At 47.7% G+C, this 6,228-nt stretch overlaps 1 protein-coding gene across 1 annotated transcript in view; it reads left to right on the plus strand.

Moving 5' to 3' along the window:
- GALNT18 (polypeptide N-acetylgalactosaminyltransferase 18) overlaps positions 1–6,228 on the plus strand; it is a 355,023-nt gene that overhangs the window by 278,086 nt on the left and 70,709 nt on the right. The gene's annotated exons all lie outside the window — the stretch shown is intronic.

Raw genomic sequence — 6,228 nt, forward strand, 5'->3', positions numbered from 1 at the left:
AGCCACCATGCCCGGCCTTCTCTTACCTTTCTTATTCCCATGCAGAGCCAGGATAGAATGAGGTGAGTGAAATGCCCAGAGTACAAAATTGGAGGATACCTGGAGCGCCAGTGTCCTGCCCAGCCCTATTGTTTGCCTACATCTCTGACTGTTCGGCCACTCTGTGAGTGACTTTCTGGTCTTCTGCCAACTCTCCCCAGGCCTCTGCCTCAGCCTGCATCCACCTCGCCTTCCTCCCCGTAGCCTGCCGGTTTTGGCTTTTCACTCTTGTCTCTGCTTTTGCAGCCAAGTTAGGCGAGACAGTTACATGTAAAAAGATCATTAACCACATGAGCTCAGAAATAAGGACCACATGAGTTGTACAATTCATGAGTTCCAAGAGTTTGGAGGAGCTGGGCCAGGCCGACTTTGGATGGATGTGGAGCACAGGAAGGAGGCTTTCTGGGCTAAGAGAACAGTGGGAACAGTTTGCCAAGAGCAAAGAGCTCATTAAAAGTCATAAGAAGATAAAAGCTGGAGTGCATCTGGGATCTGCTCTTGTGGATGTGGCTATGAAGTACAAGGTTGAAGTGCCACCAACCCCAGTCCCTTACCCATGGTAACCATAATGAATAAATTGTGGCATGCTTCTCCACTGAGACTGGAGAGAGCCTCAGAATTCTTCCCAACACAGTGCTTCAGAAGGATATTAATAAGCAAATTGATTTCACACAGGAGTATAAACTCATTTGCCATCCCTGTCATAGACTATGGAGTAGTCGTGAGTCTTGGAGTAGAAGAGATGATCAAACTACATCCCATTGCTTTGTCTACTGTGTGTCCCTATTTTAACCCAATTTACAACTCTCAGGTGTGTCTCAAGTACTGGGCCTCATTTGAGGCACTGACTAGAAAATGCAGAATCACAGAATGCAAAAAGTAGAAGGGATCTAAGACATCATTGAGCCCAGCTGCCTCATTTGGCAGCTGGGGGAAGTTGAGGCTTGGGAGCAGGAGGCTTGTTTGTGTGAGTGGCCAATACAAGATGTAACCCTGACCTTGTACCAGTGACCCCTCAACCTGGGAAGAGAAAGTGATCTGAGCCCCCCTGAGAACCCACTACATGCCTGTCTTTGCTTGTGGGAGTTTGTCATATACAGCATCTCTTTTAAACCTGGGGAATCATTATTTCCAAGAAAAAGCTGACATCCAAAGACAGGTCCAAGTCAAAGGCTAATATATGACAGAGCCAGGATTCAAACCCTTTCCACCAGCCCCTAAGACCTACATGCTTTCTTGTAGTTCTGGGTGGGTGTTTCAAGCCTCTTCAGAAGTGGTAACAGGACTAGGGTTTTCTGGGAAGGGCCGGTGGTGAGTGTGATTTTGCTCTGCCCTGAGTAACTGCTCTCTACAATCCACTTTAGGTTCTTGGCCATATGTGGGAGGTGGTCCCAGCAGCTCCTCTGCAGGGATATCCGAGGTTTTGTGAGGTTGGAGGCTTTCTCTCCAGTGAGTTCATGGTTCCACAAGAGCAAGCTGCCTGCTATTGCCTGTGCTCATTTGATGACTTCCTAGGTTTTATGACGTTAATTTAAGCTCTGCAGCCCAAGTAACTCTCTTTGGTTGCAGCAGTATGCACTTAAATGTCAGAGCTTTGCTGAAAAACCACTTGAGTTTGAAGAAAGTCATTGTATTCAGTAAAATCCAGCCACATTTTATGTTTATGGCCTTTATTAGGGCATCCCACTGAGCTAGTTAAAACCATGCCTCTATAGTCAGTGAAAGCCCAGGACTCTCAGATTCCTGAATTCACTCATTCAAATAATAGTTACTGAATATAGACTAAGTGGCAGGTGCTGATGTATACAGTGGTAAACACACAGACACGCTCCTGTTTCCATGGCACTTATAGTCCAGTGAAGGGAGATAGACATTTAAAGAATAAATACAGAAGTAAAAGTATTTTGAGTAAGTGTTATGAAGAAAAAGGCAGGGCACTAAAGGCATTCAGAGGGGATCTAATTTACACTGGGCAGATCAAAAGAGGTAGTATTTGAGCTGGGTCGTAAGTGGAGGAGAAATTATTTAGGATGTGCAATAGTAGGTGCAAAGGCACATAGACAGGAAAAAACTTAGTGTGGTCAAGAAACGTGTTGCTCAGTGCCCGTCAGAAGCCTCAGGACCCAGCCTTGTGTTGATGTCCCGTCAGGTGTGCCCAGTGCCTGCCCTCACTGCATGCCCTCAGCCATCGTATGTGGAAAATAGGGTCTACATCTTGGTTGTTTCTTCCTGTGCCCTGTTCCCCGTGACCACACCTGCCTTCTCTGTTTCCAACCCTTGGTGTTCATTTCTCAGGCACCCCTTTGGTACCCAGCTACCTGCCCTCTCTCCCCTAGGCATCTCTACCCACCAGAGCTCACAATGCCAAGCCATGCCTGTACCCATACCTCATCCCCTGTCCAGCTGCCCTGCTTCCCCAGCACAGGCCTTCCTGTGTATATCCTCCCTCTGGTTTGGGGCTTGCTCTATCATGCCAATTGCAAATTGGACATTTCATGTGCCAGGCCCAGCTCCCTTTCTCTCCCTTCCTTATCCCCTGCCCCTCCCATGGAGCTCCATAGAAGCTCCATGATGTCATTCTCCATGAGGTCCAAATGCCAGTGACTTCCTTTCCTATCCTTTGTCTACCACTCCAGAGGGTCTCTGAGATGAGCTGTGGGTGTGACTTTTGAAATTCTCTCTTGGGTCAAGCCATTGGTCACTGGAGCCACTTATCACCCAGGGGTCGGCCAGTACAGGCTTTCTCTTGTATGCTTCAGTGCCATTGGGCAGGGTCCAGAAGTGGCAGGGTAAACATGCTGAGTCCACATCTTCTGCTGCAAAGCCCAGATGCTGCCAAGAACCCAAATGCTGTGGCCAAGGCAAAAGCTGTTACCCTCTCCATAGATGAGTGCCCTTTCATAGAAGGGAGGAGACTGGAGATGTTGACCAGTGCTGCCTGTCTCTGAGAAGGGAGCCTTGTGCATCCCTCTGCTGGGCTGGGCATTTGGGAGGAACCCTGTCTTCTGTGGCCTGTTTGCTCCCCAAAGGTAGGTGTACAGGACAGTCCAAATAGCAGCAATGTAACAATTACTAAATTATTATGAAATAATAATAGGCAGACACACAGACTGAGGGCTTCCAGTATCCTGAACACTTCAGCAGGGGCTTCCTGAGTCCACAGCCTGGTGTGGCACCCATTGTCATGGATGTTTGTTAGACAAGAGGTTACATAGCCCAACACCACTCCACAAGCACTCGGTGACGCCAGAGCTGGCTCTGATGGCCTGTCCCCATGTCCAGGGTGTCTATGCTTCCTTGACCACCAACCACGTAGTGCTCACACTGAGGTAGGCTCAATGTTAAACACTTACCCACACTGCATCCCCTCACCCACAGGGCAGAATTGAGGCTTTGGAGGGAAGTAACCTGCCAAAGGTGACACAGCAGCAGGTGGCAGAGGACACATGTTAATCCGGTTCCCACAGACTCCAAAGCTGTGCTTTCAAGTGCGACATGCTACTCCAACCTGGCCCAGATGCCCCACCTCCCCTGGAAACCCAGGATCTCTTCTGAGCACCATTTTGCACGTGTCTAAGGGAGAATTTGGTGACGAGCTTGAGAACATTTTGCAAGAGGGAAGGAGGTGATTAAACAAGCAATTGTAATGGTGTTAGATCAGGGTACAAAGCAGGACCACACAGCACACCAAGCGAACCTAGCGGAAGGGGACGCAACAAAGTGATAGTGAACTGAGGCTTGGAGGATGAGTCAGGGAGGCAGGCAGTGTTGGGTATGTCATTGCATGTGCAGAAGTCTGAGGTGAAGGGAAAAAAAACCACGTGAGAGAAAGTAAAAAAAATAGTGTGGCTACAGCATAGAGGCTGCAGCATAGAGTGTATTGGGGAGCACAAGGTCAGGGCTGGAAGGGTTGGTGGGGGGCAAGCCCAGATCAGGGGCTGTGCCAGGGGCATGGTGCAGGAGAGGGAGTGGTCCAGCTTACACCTTCAGTCACTCTAGCTGCTGAGTGGAGAAGAGCTTGGAGAAGGAATATAGGAAGAGGGAGGTCAGGTGTTTGGAGTCTGTGGCAGAGTCCAAATGAGAGATGATGACGGTGGCCTGGACAAGGGAGGTGGCTGCAGGGGTGGGAAGAGGGGAGTGAATTCAGGTGCTAGACAGTCATGCCGCTCCTCGTACTGTGTCTAAAGGCACGATGGGAGGGGCCTCACCACCATTCTGATTAGAATGATGGCAGATGTGCCCACTCTAAGGTGAAATGGTGAACCGACCCTTTAAGAAGCAGGTCTTGTAATAAAAGAGTTTTGTTATGACTCATGCTCTGTGTTGTATTGTTGAAATATGTCAAGCAATAGCCTCTGTTCCAGTCACAAAAAGAATCATTACCCTGACTCTTTGTGTTGTCAATAACTTCTTCATGGGATTCACAGGCTTTCATAGAGAACCTGAGCAAAGTGAATTGGAAATCAGCACAGTCCCCAGAATGTACAGGTCTTGGGAATGGAGGCTCACAGCCTGGGGCCTTCACCGCCACCCTCTTGTGATCCTCAGAACCATTCCTGGATGTGGGAACTCCTTTCAAAGCTGGCTCATCATGGGGAAGTGTTGGCTCTTCACTGAGCTTCTTTGGGATCAGACAGATCCTTCTGTCTTAAATATCAGCCGTGTGTTCTTGAGCAAGGGACCTTCCTTTTTTATTATTTTTTAATTTTTTTTATTTTTTGAGACAGGGTCTCACTCTGTTGCCTAGCCTGGAGTGCAGTGTGACACGATCAGGGCTCACTGCAGCTTCCACCTCCTGGGCTCAAGCGATCCTCCGGCCTCAACCCTCCAAGTTGCTGGGACTACAGGCACGTGCCACCATGCCCGGTTCTTTTTTTGAAATTTTCAGCAGAGATGGGGTCTCACCATGTTACCCAAGCTGATCTCAAACTCCTGAGCTGAAGTGATCCACCCACCTCAGCATCCCAAAGTGGTGGGATTACATGCGTGAGCCACCGTGACTGGCAAGGGACATTCTTTAGTTTCCACTTCCTCACTTGGAATTGGGCATAATAACTGCCTCACAGGGTGATTCTAAAGATTCTGCTGTTCAGCTTGATAGTAATAGCTAAGAATGATCACGTGCTTATTATGCACCAGGCATTTTTTTTAAGCATGTTGCATGTAATTGCTTTAATTTTCTCAGTGACCTTCTGAGATAGGTACTCGTGATCTCCATGGAGAGGAGGAAACAGAAGCACAATGAGATCAAGGGGCTTGCCCAAGGTCATATAGCAGGCGTAGAGCAGAGCCAGGATGTGAACCTGAGTAGTCTCATGGCCAGCCCTGCTTATAAGCCACCCACCATGTTTTGCTGCCTTCCTGAATATACAGTCCAGTGCCTGGCACATAGGAGATGCTCAGTGAGGATGTTAATTTCCTTTCTATTGGTCCTAAGTTATACACGCAAGGCAAAACAAGCTAAAGTCAGTGATAAATCAGTAAGCCAGCTTCCAACTCCAACAGCCTAGAACCTATAGGGGCCAACTGATGTGACAGGATGGCTGAAAGGGAAGGCATTCCCTTCTTAACTAACACAGGGAAAAATAAGCTAAATCCAAATCTGGCTTTATCCCAGACTTATTGTTGTTGATGGGTACATGTTATATATCTGAACTTCATCTACCAAGTTCATGGTGATGTTGACAGTATCTGGCAAGTAATATGTACTGTCTACCAGGATATCTCAATTACTTTCCCTCAGAAGCCACATTTGTCAGCTCTAACCAGGTATTTCAGATTCACCTGAAATTCAGTAAATGTCAGCCATTTATACATTGATTGATTGACTGATGAAGCATCAATCATTTATTTATTCAGCAAGTACTTACAAAGTACCTCTATGTTCTTGGCCTTTTGTTAGGTGAGTGAGTGAGATATAGGTTTTGCCCTCCAGGAATACACTGTCAGTGAGTGAGGCTGACCTACAAGCAGGTCAGTTGTGGTATCAAGGGCTGTGGGGGCCAGAGGAGGAGAAATTGGCTCTACTCTGAAAATCGAGCAAAGACTCCACAATGTTGAGGCCATATAATCAAGGTCTTCTAAAAAAAATTTTTTTTTAATGTTTTAGAGACAGGATCTCACTATGTTGCCCAGGCTTGTCTCAAACTCCTGGGCTCAAGCGATTCTCCCACCTTAGCCTCCCAAAGT

Source organism: Colobus angolensis, unplaced genomic scaffold (assembly GCF_000951035.1).
Source record: "Colobus angolensis palliatus isolate OR3802 unplaced genomic scaffold, Cang.pa_1.0 Scaffold380, whole genome shotgun sequence".
Taxonomy (NCBI): domain Eukaryota; kingdom Metazoa; phylum Chordata; class Mammalia; order Primates; family Cercopithecidae; genus Colobus; species Colobus angolensis.